Source organism: Micromesistius poutassou, assembly GCF_964030765.1.
Source record: "Micromesistius poutassou genome assembly, chromosome: 2".
Taxonomy (NCBI): domain Eukaryota; kingdom Metazoa; phylum Chordata; class Actinopteri; order Gadiformes; family Gadidae; genus Micromesistius; species Micromesistius poutassou.
In genome coordinates, this window is record NC_140272.1 from 782,679 (window position 1) to 801,677 (window position 18,999).

Consider the following 18,999-nt stretch of genomic DNA (forward strand, 5'->3'; position numbering starts at 1 on the left):
CTGGTCAAACCACGCACGCATGCACACAGAGAGAGAGAGAAAGAGAGAGAGAGAAAGAGAAAGAGAGAGAGAGAGAGAGAGAAACAGAGACAAAGAGAAGAGAGGGAGAGCAATATATAAATAAATATGGAGACAAAAAGGAAGAGACCCGGAGAAAGAGGGAGAGAGGAGGAAGAGGAGGACAGGAAGAGCGGGAAAATGATGGAGGTGCCATCAGAAGCCCAGACCCAGTGTTCAGCTCATTAGGGCGGTAATTCAAGAGATGAGGGAGTTGATCACGCACCGGCCAGACAGTGGGTGATGAATGGTTGCAGGAAGTCTGCTGGGAGAAACCTCAACCATCCCTGACTCCATGCCCTACTACACACACGCCCACAGAGAGCCCTGGGAGACCACGGAGCGAAGTGAGGCCCCCGATCGCGCGGCCAACCCGAGCCGGCTGTGGGGCTGCTCATCAGCTGGAGCCTAGTAAACAGCAGAGCTTATTTACTGTGGACAGGCAACCACAGAAGAACTACTGCATAGCCTTCAATGACGTCGGGGCGCTTGGTGGAGAAAACAACCAACAAAACTCAACCAAACCCCGACCCAGGGCACTCGAGGGGCTCAAGGCAGAGGAAAGCGCTCAGCGCAAAATGGGAGAGACAAGCGCTCGGTTCCCATTGATCCCAGTCACAGGACGGCCGACCCAGCTGTTAGAAAGCCTTGTGTAGGGCCGCCGTCTCAATAGGTGGCCGTCCCGCTAGCTGGCATCCAGCGACACAGGCAGAGAGGGGAGGGGAACGGGGGAGGGAGACAAGGGAGAGGTAGAGAGTGGAGGGGAACGGGGGAGGGAGACAAGGGAGAGGCAGAGAGTGGAGGGGAACGGGGGAGGGAGACAAGGGAGAGGTAGAGAGTGGAGGGGAACGGGGGAGAGAGGTGAGAGGTAGAGAGAGGAATGGGGGAGTGAGGTGAGGGAGAGGGGGAATGGGGGAGTGAGGTGATAGAGAGGGAGAGGGAGAGGGGGAATGGGGGAGTGAGGTGATAGAGAGGGAGAGGGGGAATAGGGGAGTGAGGTGATAGAGAGGGAGAGGGAGAGGGGGAATGGGGGAGTGAGGTGATAGAGAGGGAGAGGGGGAATAGGGGAGTGAGGTGAGGGCAAGGTAGAGGGGGAATAGGGGAGTGAGGTGAGGGAGAGGGGGAATGGGGGAGTGAGGTGAGGGAGAGGGAGAGGGGGAATGGGAATAGGGGAGTGAGGTGATAGAGAGGGAGAGGGGGAATGGGGGAGGAAGGTAAGGGAGGGGTAGAGAGAGGAGGGGAATGTGGGAGAAAGATAAGGGAGAGGTGGGGGAGGGAGGTGAGGGAGAGGCAGAGACTGTACCAACAGCGATATATTGTTTCACTTCTTATGACAAATGTACTTATTGTAAGTCGCTTTGGATAAAAGCGTCTGCTAAATGCCCTTACTGTAAATGTTAATGTAGATGAGGGAGAGGTAGAGAGAGGCATGGGGTAGGAGAGGGAGAGGTAGAGGGGGAATGGGGGAGGGAGGTGAGGGAGAAGTAGAGAGGGGAATGGGGGAGGGAGGTGAGGGAGGAGTAGAGAGGGGAATGGGGGAGGGAGGTGAGGGAGGAGTAGAGAGGGGAATGGGGGAGGGAGGTGAGGGAGGAGTAGAGAGGGGAATGGGGGAGGGAGGTGAGGGAGGAGTAGAGAGCCAATCAGGCTTGATCGTGATCTGGTCGGGAGTGACTGTGAGGTCAGAGGTCAGTCAAGTTTACTTTTTTACTTTTTGGATGTTCTCTGCTAGACAGTACCGTCAATAATACCCCCCCACACACACACACACACACACACATACACACACACAGATACAGACACACACTCACACAGACACGCACACACATATTAAGTCAACAGTGCAGGGGAAAGCATGCTGACCTTTTGCAGGTTTTGGAAAGAGAACGGTAGAACAAGAGTGGAGACACACTGAGAGACAGTAGGAGAGAGAGAGAGAGAGAGAGAGACAGAGAGAGAGAGAGAGAGAGAGAGATCGAGAGAGAGAGAGAGAGAGAGAGAGAGAGAGAGAGAGAGAGAGAGGGAGAGAGGGAGAGAGTGAGAGAGAGCAAGCGAGAGAGAGAGAGCGAGAGAGAGAGAGAGAGAGAGAGAGTAAGGGAGACAGAGAGAGAGTTTAAATCAAAAGGGCAAAAGAGCCGAAAGTGTGCACCAGCAGCCTATATATACACAGCCCCCCACTGAGAAAGGACAGGATAAATCAAATATACATGAAAGGTAAGCAACTTAGCAACAAGAAATCCCTTCACCGTGCAGCAACCAGCCCCTCCCAGGAGAGAGAGAGAGAGAGAGCAGAGACGCTGTTGACTGTGACCTCGCTCTACCTCAAGTGTCACGGCCTCAGGGATTACAGTGTGCTATGCTGTTCCCAGCTACGCTCTGTCCACAACCCAGTCACCATCACCATCATTAGGAAAACCACAACAGTGGTAAAAAATGTTAGCAAAAAGTGGTAACAAGAACAATTCTTGTCACAAAACAGGATCAAATGTATCAGAGCATAAAAATAACAGGATATATATTAATAGTTGATTGTTGGAATAATACTAGTACAGTACTAGTATTAGTAAACCTAGGAGTTCAGTACTAGAAATAGTTATAGTCATCTTAAATAGTAACTTAAGGCAATGGTAATACTAATATATGGTATTAATAATAGCAAGAGTGAGAGGCATAAGAAGAAATGGATAGGTGGCAGTAGTTAATTATTCATTAGTCATTATGAGGGTTATTTCATAAAGCAACCCCATCTTTTGACTCATAGTGTTGCTATGGTGATAGAAGTGTAAGGGGATAATGTGTGTAAATACGTGTATATGGTGTGTGTGTGTGTGTGTGTGTGTGTGTGTGTGTGTGTGTGTATATGTGTGTGTGTGTGTGTGTGTGTGTATGCGTTTTTTGTGTGTGTAGTGTGTGTGTGTGTGTGTGTGTGTTGTGTGATGTGTGTGTGTGTGTGTGTGTGTGTGTGTGTGGGTGTGGGTGTGTGTGTGTGTGTGCATGCCTGTGTGTGAGTCTGTTGCTGGGAGTATGTGAGTGTGTGTGTTGTGTGTGTGTTGAATTACAGAGAAAAGTCAATTTTCTTTCCTCAGCTGTGCCTGTATGCCAGCAGCAACATGAAGACTCTTTAACACATCTCCATTAACATAATTCCTTAAAGCAGTTTCATACCGTGTTCACTGTAGTCTTCGCCCCACAGGGTCCACTCATTTGTCTATCAGCTGATTCACTATTTATTTATTTAGCAGAGGATTTGATTAGCTTACACAGTAGCTGGCAGTGAGTCCCGACCCGTATCATTAAGGAGCAAATACGGGTCAGGGCATCTTGCTCAAGGTGCCTTCTGTAAGACGTTGGGGCGTTGAACCCAGAACCTCGGTTAAGCTGGCAGTCACCCCACCCTAAAGCACTAGGAATATCCTGCACAGAATTTTTTATAAAGAAATAAAGCCAAAATAATATTCACATCTCATTTTGCAACGGAATGAAAAAGCAATATCAGCTCGATGATTTTGAAAAGGAATAATTCTTCCTAAGAAATAGTTTTTGTCCTTTTTTAAGTGAAAAAATGAATAATTGGAATGTAATAATAATGTAAAGAAGAAGAAGTAGAAGAGTGCGGTGTGAGGGAGGGCTGCAGTGAGACTCACAGGGGATGGTGCGCAGGTACAGGTTGTCCCGGATGATCTGCTGCAGCTTGTGGTCCACTGAGCCCTTCTGGAACTGCAGGCTGAGGTAGTGACGCAGGTCTGTGTTCAGTACCTTACCTGGAGATAAACACACAAACACACACACGCCAGGGTCAGTATACACACAACTACCAATTAGCTTTTTGTTTATATGGAAAAATACTTACTCTTATACTTATATTATAATGATATATTATTATCTTATATTTATATTATAATAAGAGTTGGAATGACTTATCAAGTCAGCCATACTGTCTCTAAATGTTGCCACACTGCTACAGAGTGTGGATTCAAACTGGCAAACACACGATTAGGCGATGAACAGCCGGCAATAATATAAGTTGTCAAAGTATTGGGATTGCATTTGTTTTTGTTTCATTGGCTTGTATGTGTGTGTGAGTGTGATAGTATGGTCTGTTAGTCACAGATTCTAAGAACACCATATGTTTATGATTATGTTTGTTTATTTTGCACAATCAATATGCTTGTTATTAGTTTTCCAGATCAGACAGGAACATTTCAGAAACAAATCTTAAAATCTGCAAAAATAAATGAAACAACAAAAAAAAAAATTCAGCAATATATTCATCTGCAAATCCAATTTTCACCTGCATAAAGAAAACGCTAAGATGGAATACTTTATTGATCAGAAGAGGTGTTCTGTGGACGACAGAAAGGAAACTGAAACTTAGAGAAATGTTTAAGATCCAGGTCGCTACACTCCTTATCGAAGCAATGCAAATGATGGACAAATGGGGCTGCAGGAAAAGTCAGCTGAAGAAGTTTTATTGTTTGAAAGAGTTAGGCACATGCAAAGGTGATATTCTTGGTCTACAAACATAGACATGGTGGGAAATAAGAGCTTGTATTCACTGAACCGAAATAAGGTATTGTGACTTTGCTGATATTGTGGTCTGGAGTGCTGAGTTCACTATTGCATATGCTTTTTACTGTCTGTGTTTTCCCCCTCATGTGTCCCATAGCATTAAAATAACAAGGCAAGAAAACTCTTTCAAACGATAAAACTTCTTCAGCTGACTTTTCCTGCAGCCCCAGCAAACCGCAGCAGGATGTTAAAAAAAAAAAAAATATATATATATATAAAGATGAAGACAAAGGGAAAAGTTGTCCCCTTTGCTCTCAAAGCTTACGTCAAGTTTTCGGAGCGGGGGAAATTTCTGAGTTTCTGAGTCGGTGCACGGCGACGGCGTGGAAGAGCTCTCTCCTTTTAAAGAACACGATAAGTCACGGAGGCGCCGCGCTTCTGCCCTCGGCTCCTCGTGCGCACAGAAGAGAGGCGGAGAGGGCGATCAAAAAGCTTCACGTCGCAGTGGCCTCGATCGTTCTCTCTCTCTCTCTCTCGCTCGCTCTCTCTCGCCCCCTCCCCCTCTCAATCGCACCTCGTGACGCTTCGCCTTTTCACAATCCCTCTCACATTGTATCTCACAATCTCGCCCTCTTTGTTCCACCGCGCCTCGTGTACTCTCACTCCTCACGCTCCTGTTCAATCCCTCACCCTCTCTCTCTCTCTCCAGCTGTCTCTCAACCTCTCTCTTTCGTCCTCTCTCCCCCATTCAATATCATACACTCTCACCCACTCTCTCTGTTGATCCACACTCTCTCGCACACTCGCTCAACCTCTATCCCCTTCATGCTCGCCTCCCTCATATACTCTCTGGTCCCCCTCTCCCTTTCTCTCTCTCACCATCTCTTTCACATACTCTCTAGCCCTCTCCCCCACTGTTTCATGTACACTCACCCACACCCTCCCTCACCATCTCCACCAACGACGGTCGCTCTCCCCCTCTCTCTCCCCGAAGATGCTAGCCTCCGCTCGAAGTGGCCCCCGAGTGCGGGCCCCTGAATACCAAACGGCAGCATCAGCAGGAGGGATGGAGATCAATCCTTCTCCCCATCCGCCGACGCAGATCCACTACTGCATGCAGCGCCTGAGAGGCGGGCCCTTACCCTAACCACCCATCAATAGCATTATAATGAGCCGGGGAGAGAGATACAGAGAGAGACTATGACAGAAAGAGAGAGAGAGAGAGAGAGAGAGACAGAGAGACAGAGAGAGAGAGAGAGAGAGAGAGAGAGAGAGAGAGAGAGAGAGAGCTAGAGAGGTGAGGAGGAAGGAGAGATAAAGAGGACGAGAGAGAAAAAAAGAGATCAGAGAGATCAAAATAGGGAGGATAGAGCAGGATGATGAGAGAAAGAGAGAGAGAGAGAGAGAGAGAGAGAGAGAGAGACAGAGAGGACGAAGGTCATTCAGGACAGTGCACATTTGTAATTCTCCTAAACCATGCCCTCTTCATACAGTGGAAACACCAGCTCCTCAGTAATATAACCTTATGGTATTGATGAAGCTGTTTATTGACCATGATGCCTATTGATATTCAGGTATTTTTTCCATATAAAATGATGTGGGGGCAACGCAAATCTACTCTGGATGATGGCTTCCTAGGTAGCTCAGCCCTGGCGTCTCAGAGCACGGCGGCTGTACGAGCAGCAGTTGTGTGGTATTTCCTCCTATGGATCGGTTCCCGGTGCCCTTTTATTCCACTTTAATTTGCTTTTAATACCCTAGTCCATTAAAATGTAGTCCATTGAGACCATTTCTTTTACCGTTTGTGTATCCGACTGTTTCGGGAAAACAAACACAAGCAAATGCTTTTATCCAAAGCATCGGACAGGGACCAGGACTAAACCATGACTACGTGAGGAAGTAGGTTAGGAAATAGCTTCATGCCAGTAAGGAGCAGGTATGTGTTAGGCATGTTGCTATAGGAGGCGTGAGGTTGTGGACATGGGGAATCAAACCCAGGAACACTTGACTACAGTGCACCACTGTGCAAACGAAAACACATTTCTAACATGAACCAGAACCATGAACAGTAGTAAGTAGGTCCTCGCTACACTACATCAAAACAGACCTGGGAAAATGAATGCATTATTAACACACACATGGCCTGGTCAATGGACCTTGTTATCACTTGACATTGTGTGTGTGTGTGTGTGTGTGTGTGTGTGTGTGTGTCTATTTGTGTCTGTCTATTTGTGTCTGTGTATTTGTGTGTGTGTGTGTGTGTGTGTGTGTGTGTGTGTGTGTGGTGTTGTTCAGGCTGCCACTGCTAGAAACTGTTTTGGCAGAAAAGAGGTTGCCTCTCCTCTCACTCAGTAAAAAAAACGGCCTGCATCCCAGCTGGTCCAACACACACACACACATGCACACATGCACGCACACACGCACACACACCCTGTGATTAGTGTGAACCGAGCCGGTTCATTACAATGGACTCCATATGGTTGTGTGAGGGACTGCTGGCACACACAGGGTGTGATGGGAGGTCTGGATGAACCTATATCCACAGCCTCAAAATGAGTTTCCATCAGACCCAGAAGTCTTCACTGCCACGACGAGGGGAACGCAAATTGGATTTGCGTGGTTGAGCTGCGAACATTAAACCTGCACTGTGTAAGTTGTCTCATCAGCGGCCCCTTCTGGCTGGAGTGCGTACTACAGTTAAAGCTGGATCATTTCTGTATCATCGTCACAACGCTTAATTCCCTGGATGGATTGACCTGTGGATTGCCACTGTATATTCTTGATAAACTTTCTTGTTTCAATGTTTTTTTTGGTTAGTAGAGAGTTGTTTTTTTATTTTTGTTTTAAGAAATAGCTGCAGAAGAAAAGTGAAATGGTGCAGGTTTAAAATGTGTGGACAGCAGCTCTTGACGGGACAATCTGCGAAACGAAGAGTAACAATAAAGAACACACAAATGGTGCAAAGAATAAATACCAGTCGAAAAGGCCCTGGGGGAGCACTGCATTTGGATGAAGCAATGGTGTTTATGTGCTGCCTATGGAAATGGGTCTGTTTATCACAGTCGTAGGACGAAGGACCCACTTGCCTTCTGCCTTATTTTCAAATAAAGAATAAGAAGGCACAGAAAAACACATGCACACACGTGCACACACACACATTTCAAGATCATTTTTCGCTTCCAGGTGTGAATTAGGCTGCTGCTAATTTTTAATTACACACACACACACACACAAACAAATACACACATGCAAACCCCCCCCCCACACACACACACACACACAACCTTTACAGTACAAGCTGGTATTTGATGCGTCCGGGGGGGCTGTCAGGAGCCGTGAGCCGGAGCGTCACACCGACAGCAGAGCTGCGTTCGCCAGGTCTATAGATGAGACATGACCGTTAACACACACCTCATTGTCCTCCTGCGGACCGCTGCACGGCCCCCCCCCCCCCCCGTTGCTCACCGTCAGCCCCGCGCACGGGTCGACGTGACGGCCGCGGCCGGACGGACACAGCCTGACCTGGCGGCGCTGCGAGCGGGCAGAGGTACCACGAACCCGCACACTGACTGGGCTCGTGTTTGCCCTTGTTTTGTCTCTTTATCCTCATCCACACTCTCGCTTTAGTCTCGTTCTCCTCTCTCTGTGTCATCCACTCTCTCATTCTCCTTCTTCTTCTTCTCTCTCTCTCTCTCTCTCTCTCTTTATCATTCTTCTCTCTCCCATCCTTACTTCTCTCTCTCCCATCCTCTGTGTCTCTCTCTCTCCCTCTGTCTGTTTCCTTCATCTATCTCTCATTATCACCCCTTTTGTCTCTGGGTTTATTTGCCTGGTTTGTTCAGTGTGGCACATTCTCGTTAAATATCAGCTGTGTCTCTGTTACTCGGCTGATCCACACAGAGGGAGGTCTTCCCGTTACTACACTTCTTTAGTACTGTGATCAAAGTAATTGATTGGGATCAACACCCAGCTGTGAGCACCATGTGTGTTGTATGATCAGGCGAATGTCAGGAAGACATAAAGAAAGGACGAATCCCTTTCAATTAAACTCAGTCCTCCCCTCCTCTCATCTCCCATCACTGCACCCCCCTTTCCTCAACTCCCTTCTTCTCTTCTCTCTTCTGCTCTCCTCCCTTCATCTCGTCTCCTCCATTCATCTCCTCTCCTCTTCTCAATTCTTCCCTCCATGATGTCACCTCCTCTCCTTCCCTCTCATCCCTTCCCTCCTCCCTGTCTCCCTTCCTCGCCTCTTAATCTGTCTGTAGTTGAAAAGGGGGAGGGGTAGGGTGGAAGGAGAGCGACAAGGCTGGGGGAATCTTCCAGTAATATGATGCTTTATTACCTTGTGTCCGGGGGAGTCCCTCCCTAGCTTTCCACTGACATGTTTCGCTTCTCCCTCCTTCTTTCCCTCCCTCTCCGCTCTTCTCCTTCCCTCCCTCCCTCGCTCCTCTCATCTCCTTCCCTCCCTCAATTTCTCCTCTCATTTCCTTCCCTCCCTCTCCATCTCTTCTCTCATCTCATTCCCTCCCTCGATCTCTCCTCTCATCTCCTTCCCTCCCTCCATCTCTCCTCTCATCTCCTTCCCTCCCTCCATCTCTCCTCTCATCGCCTTCCCTCCCTCCCTCCTCTCTCCTTCCCTTCCTCCATCTTCTCTCATCTCCTTCCTTCCCTCCCTCCCTCCCTCCCTCCTCTCATCTCCTTCCTCCATCTCTCCTCTCATCTCCTTCCCTCCCTCATCTCCCTCTCATCTCCTTCGCTCCCTCTCCCCTCTCTCCTCTCCCTCCCTCCCTCTCTCCTCTCCCTCCCTCCCTCTCTCCTCTCCCTCCCTCCCTCTCTCACCCCTCGCTCCACCCCCAGCAGCAGGAGCTCAGAGGGACCAGGTATGAGGAAGGGGAAGGGGAGCAGGGCGTAGGTGGGTCATGAAGGATCATGTGTCAGTCTGGCTGACATCCAAGCTAAGCTATGCTACCACCTCAGTGAAGAGAGGATGCAGAGGTAGCCAGCACCCTGGTGCCAGTACATCTACTTCCTGTCAGATTTCTCAGGATCAAATCTGAGAAATCAGCAGCGTTAGGGAGCTTGAGTCTTAAAATATTTCATCATTACATCAGACGTGTTACATCCCAACACAGGTCCAACACAGAGGAGAAAACCTCATAGTATGAGTTTTTTCCGGTCTTATAACCTTATATCCTTCATTTTGAATAATGCCACTACGTTTTTTAAGTTGAATGTATGTTTTCTAGTTTTTTCACGTAATAATACAAAACCTATATATCTGAATGGGGTACGGTTTTATGCAGATGCATTATTTTTAACTAATGAAACCAACTAATTGCACTCATTTATCCACCGTTGAGAAGTGTGAGCAGAGCTGCCAGTCACATGGTTGTGCCACAGTCCTCCCAGGACGGCTGGGGATCCCCGGGAAGTCATTAACTCTGTTCTATCTATACCTCGTCACATAATTAACGCTTCTCCAGGAGAGAGCACCATGCTGTTGTGTCTGGAACGCTCCCCCGGCCCCCCAGATTATTGTTGTTCTGCACCGGAGGGGGAAGGAGATGGAGGGAGGTTGAGCTATCGACCAGATTCAAGGGTTTAATTTTTAAACTGCTCTGGTAATGGATTTTTGTATCTTTGACTTGAACAGACTCGACTAGAGGGACTTGACGCGAGACCGAGCGACCGCTGGAACGAGAGAGAGAGACAGAGAGAGAGACTCAGAGAAAGAGACAGAGAGCGACAAAGAGAGATAGACTCAGAGAAAGAGACAGAGAGAGAAAGAGACAGAGAGAGACAGAGAGAGAGAGAGTGAGAAAGACAGAGACTGAGAGAAAGAGAGGTGTAGAGAGTGCCGCGTCAGTGTATGAGAAGGGCAGAGTGCTCTCCAACAGGGAGTTGAAAATGAAAGCAACTAAATAGAGTGCCATAATGCAAGGTGCTCACCATGTAACTAAAAAGAAACGTCTTCCCCAACCCCCCCCTTCATTACTCCCTCCCTCCCTCCCTCCCTCCCAAAGGGTAGGCCATCACTTTAACAAGAAAATACAAAGAAGGTCTGTGTTCATAAACAAAACAGCGAGTAAAAAGAAACTACAGTAAACCCACAAAACACCCACCAACACCCTCTCCCACAAACATATGAATATACGTTCCGTAACCTCCGAATAATTTCAGGTTTTCCGCCAGAGAGAGAGAGAGATGCCGTCAGCGTTATCTCTATGCGTCTCGCCGGGCAGGTAGCAGACCACACTAGCAGGTGATTGTCTGCCTCTCGTTTCCTGTTCTAACATCGCCGTCTCTCATGTCTTCATCACACTCAGCCCTCCATCTGGCCCAGCCCGGTCTTAACTCTAATTGTACCCAGAGGCTTTTCCACAGCAGCTTATCGCACAGAATCCAGCCCTCCTATCCTCTCTCCTCCTCCTCCTCCTCCTCTCTATGCCCTGCCCCTTTCCGCACGTTCAACACACGCTGACACGCACACACACACATGCGCGCACACATGCACACACGCACAAACATGCACGCGCAAAATGCACGCACACACACACACTCACACAAAGCCGACCTCATCGAAGCCACGCCCTCATGGAGTGCGTCATGTGATTTACTGATGTCGGTTTGTCATCCCAGACGGCCCCCCGGTCAGACTGGGCCCTCAGGGCCTCAGTCGCCCAGCACACAGCTCTGTGGAAACACTCTCAATCACTCTGGTAACATGACAAGCCACCTACCTCCACTTTCTCTCACACACACACACACACACACACACACACACACACACACACACACCTCGCGACGTGTTTGTTTTCAGGTTCTTTTCAAGGCCATGTCTCCTCTGAGCACCTGTGTGTGAAACTGCCTCTGAACACACACTACACACACACACACACCACACACACACATAGCACAACACACACACCACACACACATAGCACAAACACACACACCACACACACATAGCACAAACACAGAGACACACACACATAGCACAAACACAGAGACACACACACACCCGCACACATAACACATACAAATCCATGTAGGCTGAGGGCTCACACACAAACACACACACACACACTCACATACATGCAGCTCACACAAGCATGCAAACACAAACACAACACACACACACACACAAATCCATGTATGCTCTCACACACACACACACACACACACACACACACACCACACACACTCACATGCATGCAGGCTCAAACACAAACACACACACACACACAGCACACACACACACGGTCTGTCCTCCCTTACAGTTCATCTTCCTCTGCCTATCCCTCTCTCTTTCAGGCTCCCTCGTTTCTACTCTCTCTCTATTCATCTCTCTCAGACTCTCTTTATCCATTCATCTCTCTCCCTGTGTCACTCATTCCCTCATTACTACTCCCTACCTCTCCTCTCCCTAGGTCACTCTCACCCCTCTCCCCCAGTCTCCCACCACGTCCCTCCATTTCCGTCTCTCTCGGCTCGATGGGGTCATGGGGCATCTGAGTGACTCTTTCCAGGGGAGGGATGAGAGAGGGGAGGGAGGGAGGGAGAGGAGAGGGAGGGGGAGGGAGGGGAGGGAGGGAGGGAGGGAGGGAGGGAGAGAGGGAGAGAGGGAGAGGAGAGGGTGGGGCGGGAGGGGAGGGAGAGAGGGAAAGGAGAGGGCGGGGAGGGAGAGAGGGAGAGGGAGAGGAGAGGGAGGGGAGGGAGGGTGAGGCGGGCGGGAGGGAGGGAGAGAGAGAGGGAGAGGGGAGGGAGGGGAGTTTGTTTCGAGACAGGAGGCTTAAAAAACATTGCACACACTCATTTAAACAACAACAGCCAGATGAATATCCGTACCGGCGGTTACATAAGGGGTCACGTTGGGTCGAGCACATCTCCATCACCATAGTGATCATGCGACGGGAGCTGTTTGGCAGGAGCTGGCTGTGCCTCCAGCTGTTTGATAGTGAAGTTCCAGCATCTGGCTACTACTATTGAGCCATGGAGAGAGGAACAGGTAGTTTAACATCCATCCAACCGTCCATTTATAGTACCGTCCATCTATATTAATAGTACCATCCATCTATAGTACCGTCTATAGTACCATCCATCTATAGTACCGTCTATAGTACAATCTATAGTACCATCCATCTATAGTACCGTCTATAGTACCATCCATCTATAGTACCGTCTATAGTACAATCTATAGTACCATCCATCTATAGTACCGTCTATAGTACAATCTATAGTACCATCCATCTATAGTACCGTCTATAGTACCATCCATCTATAGTACCGTCTATAGTACAATCTATAGTACCATCCATCTATAGTACCGTCTATAGTACCATCCATCTATAGTACCGTCTATAGTACAATCTATAGTACCATCCATCTATAGTACCGTCTATAGTACCATCCATCTATAGTACCGTCTATAGTACCATCCATCTATAGTACCGTCTATAGTACAATCTATAGTACCATCCATCTATAGTACCGTCTATAGTACCATCCATCTATAGTACCGTCTATAGTACCATCCATCTATAGTACCGTCTATAGTACAATCTATAGTACCATCCATCTATAGTACCGTCCATATCAGTGGCGATTTCTCTAAGACTGCAAGGGAAGCTCAGCTTCCCCTAAAATTTCAAAAATGAAATGGTCAAATATATACTGTTGTGTTAAAATTTCATTGACTAAAAATGCATTAGAACACGTCCATCTCGAAGACGAGTTCGTTCAGAATCAGCTGCTTATCGCAGGTCGACTGACTAGATTTCCTTCTCATACATTCCCGTAGCGAATCATTGGTCATTGGACAGTCATTGGACAATGCTATTGCGATTATGTCCCTCCCACGGACGCTCAGCGTCTCTGGGGGTGAATGGAGGAGTGGGCTGGCCTGGACGCTGGGCTTCTGCGTGATGATTGGAGGGTCTGCGAAAGACTGAGTTGCTGTATGATTGACAGCGATTTTGAACTATAAAAAGTCGCCGGAGCTCTCTTCATTCCTCAGTCCCATCGCAGATTTTGCAAGCGAGTCGAAAGACGAACTGCAACCTATTTCTTGATATTTGCTTGGCGAAATTGCTAGACAATTTTCATTGTACATTTTTTACACTTATTCACACAATTCCTTGCTTCAGTTTAACATAATTCCCACATTTCCTTGTTCAAGTTTAATATCGTTTTGGTAGTTGGTCATCACTGATTCAGGGAGCCTGAGGTCTGAACTTCAAGTCCTGTATTCAGATCAGGACTTGCAGGGTGATAGGGGAAAGCTGTGTGATTTCTTGGTGTTCCTTAAAGACACAGAATTGGACAGTGCAATGCCTCAGCTTTACAAACTGGTTTCATTAGTGGCAACAATTAGAGCTACATCTGCAGGTGTAGAAAGGAGCTTCTCCTGTTTAAAGTGGCTAAAGTCCTACACCCGTAACACAATGGGCCAGGGCTGTTTAAGCAGCCTAGCTCTGCTGGCCATTGAAAGGACACTGGTCAAGTCAGTGGAAAAGACAGCTAGTTGGTATGATAGAGCATTTCCTTGAAAAGGAACAGAGAACATAATTTACAGTACCGATAAACAGTTTATCAGATAAACAGATACCGTCTATAGTACCGTCTGTCTATAGCACCATCCATCTATAGTCCATCCATCTATAGAACCATCCATCTATAGTCCATCCATCTATAGTCCATCCATCTATAGTCCATCCATCCAGTCATCATTCCATCCACCATCCATCTAACCATATCCATCCATATTTTCATGCATCCATCCAGGGATCTCTCTCTCTCATACACACTCTCTCTCTCTCACACACACACACAGGCACAGACAAGCACACCAAAACCCTCTCTTTCTCCCGTCCCTCGTATCTCCTGAAACGTCCCCTGCCAGGGCTGCTGGTGAGCTGGGCTGTAATCAGCTTAAACAGGATATTACCGGAAAGGGAAGCGGAATAAAGAAAGGGGAAAAAATAACCACAGAAAGGACCCGAAATCGTAATTAAATCCACCGAGGCGATTAGATTTTGTTTTTTTATCGGGGAACTTCACCCCATCAAAGGATTCAGGGGTATTTGTCAACGAGTGCGTGTGGTCATCTTTGTTTGTTTTCTGTGAATGTGTGTGTGTGTGTGTGTGTGTGTGTGTGTGTGTATCTGTGTGTGTGTGTGGGTGTGTGTGTGTGTGTGTGTCTGTGTGTGTGTGCTTGCCTGAGTGAGGAAGTTGGAGATTAGCTGCCAGGATAGATTTTTTGTCGAGCACAGATTATCCCAGTATTATCGTAAATCTTGAACATTACAAAAAAAATGTAATAGTCCACTACCTTTATCTTGTATTCCCGTGATTTGAACTGACCTGAATGTAATGAGATCATACTTACAAACGATTACTGTAGATAATCTGGTGGATTACATTAATAGATTTTTTGGGGAGAAACATTTTTATAATATTTTATATTTAACAGGGATTATTCCTCTTTTTAAGTCAACTTTATTTTGGGTAACTCGCAGGCATCTATCTGAAATGTTAGCTTGAGCATTTATCAGATAGCCGCCGAGCTTGCTAGTGCTGCCAGATACATACAGGTAAAGCAGATAAACACTTTTACCCCTGGAAACAAGGGTGACACATGTTCCAACTGTCCCCGGTCTGGTCATGTATGACACAGGAACACCCTGCAAAGTGCAGACAGCTGCCGTGTTATTCAAGATAACCAACCATATGCTCTCACACGCACATGCACGCTCACAGACAGAGAGACACACACACACACACACACACACACACACACACACATCCATACATAAATGCATGACGCGAACAACACACATGCATGCATGCTCACACATGCATACGTACACACAACAAACACATACACACAAATGCATGCAAGTAACCACGTTCACACACAATCATACATGTACACACAATCACACACACACACACAGACACACACACACACACACACACACATGCATGTTGGCTCACACATACATCACACACCCACTCTCTCTACTGCATCACTTAGGAGATAGATGGAGGGATGACCTCCACCAAGGTGGTAAAGGTGGTGGTGGGTGTGGACGTGAGGATGTGGTGGTGGTGGGGGGTGGGGTTCTCTATACTCAGCAGAAACAAGAATGGGAATTAACTTCAGCCCTCTACAGCCAAGGTGCACACAGTGACAACATGAAGGCAGAGAGACCCAAGGAAGACAGAGAGAGAGAGAGAGAGAGAGAGAGAGAGAGAGAGAGAGAGAGAGAGAGAGAGAGAGAGAGAGGGTGGGGGGGTGGTGTTGTGAAAAGACGAGAGAGGGCAAAGAGACAGAGAGAGTGAGAGTGCAACGAATGATTAAGAGTAAGACAAAGACTGAGACACCAAAACCACCTTTTCAGCAAATCCGACCACAACTGGCAAGACCCCACTGCTCCCTAAGCCTCTTGGTAAGCCCCGAGACACCCTCTGAGGTGTTGGAGATTGTACGAGCCTCAACAGTGCCTGGGATGGGCTGAGGGGTTCCAACACTCAACAGGGTTTTTTTCACACACTCCTCTCAGTCCAACAACAGAAAGTCAGTGAAGCTTTGGCGGAGGTTTGATGCAATGCTCTCGAGATGTCCATATTCCATCAGAAAATAACTATCACTCTCTGCCTCGCTGCGACATGATCTCTAGGGCTCCTGTGCTGGAGAACCACCTGAGAGCATGGCCTGTATCGGTCCGGCCTCACCAAGTGATCTGGATCATGAAGAAGAGCAAGAACCAGCCACGAAGGTCGTCCGAAGGTCAGGTCTGGAGAGTGGCTTTTTTGGTGCGGTGACTCAGTTGTTTTTCCTGTTGATGTAATTTGCAGACCCTTGTTATATTACACATTGTCTCTCGGTACACCGCCGTCACAGCCTGGCCTCAATCTCAATTCCTCTTCCCCTCATCTCACAATTTAAATCTGTCTCTTTGTCTCGCTCTCTCTCTCTGTGTCCCATACTCTCTCTCGCTCTCTAATTCAGGGCTTGGTTCCATCATTAATGATGTCTGAACATAATAAGACAGATGGAGACAACACACACACACACACACACACACACACACACACACACACACACACACACACACACACACACACACAGAGTACATCCTCTCTCTGCCATGCTCACTCACTGTTACTTATTTGGCCCAGAATTGCTGCTCACACTTTTTGGCGGTAAAAATATGAACCCCCCCCCCCAAAAAAAAAACCAAAAAAACACACATCTGACCCCAGCAAGTGTGACTCAAATGGGCCGTGGTGTTGGCAGGTTTGGGTGCTCTGTCCAATCCCCGGCCTGTTGTCAAATTGTGTCTGGGTAAAAGTGAAGTCATGTATCCGTGCGGAGGAGAAAGCGGCCGGATGTACTCAATTATTGAGAACGGGGGGGGCACACACACACACACACACACATACGCATACACACAAACAGACACACACACACACACTCTGAAGAAAAGCTAAGTTTAAGTAATCGAAACACATGCAAGACAACATCTGTCTGGCACAGGGGTCCTAAGATGGAAGTCTGTTCACTGCTGCCAGAAAGCTGCCATGGGTGCAAATATGATCCTTTTCTTTTTATTTGGTGCCAAAGGCTGTTTACCACCTGACGCGTCACAAGTTCACAGCTCATCAACTTCCTGGTTTGAAGAAAGACGTAAACTGCGGAGTCATGCTGATGCCGAGATAGCTGCCGAGGTCTGAGACGCTGGGCTCGGTTGCTGATTGGCCAGCCATCGGCGTTAAGTTGCGGGGACAGAGGACATGCTAATATGGACCTTTCAGAAATGTTCTTTCTGTGTTGACTCTCTTCCTGACCCTAACATTTACAGTCACTTAACTTCCGAGGTTAGTTCCCCTTGCCCTATCTTTCCCTCTCTCTCATGCTGTCTCTCTCTCTCTCTTTCTCTCTCTCTCTCTCTCTCTCTCTCTCTCTCTCTCCCTCTCATGCTGTCTCTCTCTCAAACTTTGTCAGTTCCTCTCCGTGCGTAATGCGTAACTGACGTTCATATTATCAACCGTGAGCACACCAACCGACCAGCGGAACCGTTGCCGCGGCGATGGAATCTGAGAAGCCTCCATTTTTGTTTTCCGTTTTTGTTTAGTTTTTGGAGACAAGGGCAGCCTTGCCTGACCGTACAGAGAGAGAGAGAAAGAGGCAAAGAAAATGGGGAAGAAATGAGGGAGCGCATGTGTACGTATGTGTGTGCGTATCTGTGTCCATGAGGGAGAAGCAACATCTCTTTAGCATCATTGCTATTAACCACATTGTCAGGTGGTCTGGCTCACATGCCACTCTCTGTGAAACGAAGCATGTCAGTACACGTGTCTGTACTTGTGTATGTGTATGTGTGTGTATGTGTGTGTGTGTGTGTGTGTGTGTGTGTGTGTGCACACGTGTATATGTGTGTGTGCGTGTGTTGTCGACATCTCGTCTAACTCTTTCTCTGGAGGCTAATGCCCTTCTCTTTCCTTTCATCAGAAGTGATGGCTGGATGGTAGAAGCCATTGTTAGCTCTGCTGCTGAAATGCCATTTGCCATCTTCCCCCCCCCCCCCACCCCCCGCCTCCCAACGTCCCCCAACAACGTCCCCAATACATTACACTGTCCAGCGAGCAAATAGCATCCTGGGGGCTGGCAGGGCATCTCAGGAGAGTGGATTCTGTTGAAACATCACGACACACCGACCATGCACACGCAAATCACACACACACAAAAACGAAAAAAAAAAAGCATATGGGACAAAGGGCACATGTGTGTACGTGTGTGTATGCAAACACATACACACATGCATAAACTGCACACACATGGTACCTAGGAACCTACATGCATGGTACAGACTCACACATATGCACACACACATGTAGTGCACAAACACACACACGCACACCTTTTTCCGCTGCGTTTTTACCCTCAGTTTTTCGTTGTTTTTTTAGGGGCTCTCGTGTAAAACCATAATTTGTGTGGATTAATGAGCAAGGCTTGCAGTCGGGCAATGGGATGTGATGGATGCATATGTTGTACACATTAGCTGTAGGGTTTCCAACCTTTATGAAACATTAATAAGGAACAGCCAGTGCTAGAACAGGAGCAACGCTAACCAGGGAGACTGATCAAAGAGAGCTGAACATAGCTGTTAGCCATGCTACAAATGTATTCACCGTCAGACCACCACAGACCATTCTGCTGTGCCAACAGAAAAACCCATCAACATCGCCAGTCAGTGTTGGTTAATATACAAATAAATAATACTAAAATAGCAGCTATACACACTGTCTCATCCATCACTGCTCCCAGACTGCTCCTGTTACCTCAAACAGCCCAAACACCCGCAAATAAAGTTTGTATTTTTATTCTCTCTGTTTTTTTACTTTTCTTTCCCCAGGAAGCCATAGAACCCG

The 18,999-nt window shown here is 47.6% G+C and overlaps 1 pseudogene across 1 annotated transcript in view; it reads right to left on the bottom strand.

Annotated features, from left to right (window-relative positions):
• The window catches only part of LOC311339051 (membrane-associated guanylate kinase, WW and PDZ domain-containing protein 3-like), a 133,465-nt pseudogene that overhangs the window by 55,736 nt on the left and 58,730 nt on the right, over positions 1-18,999 (bottom strand). The window contains exon 2 of the transcript in view: positions 3,699-3,815. The product of the transcript in view is annotated as a membrane-associated guanylate kinase, WW and PDZ domain-containing protein 3-like (transcript). The remainder of the gene's footprint in view (positions 1-3,698; positions 3,816-18,999) is intronic.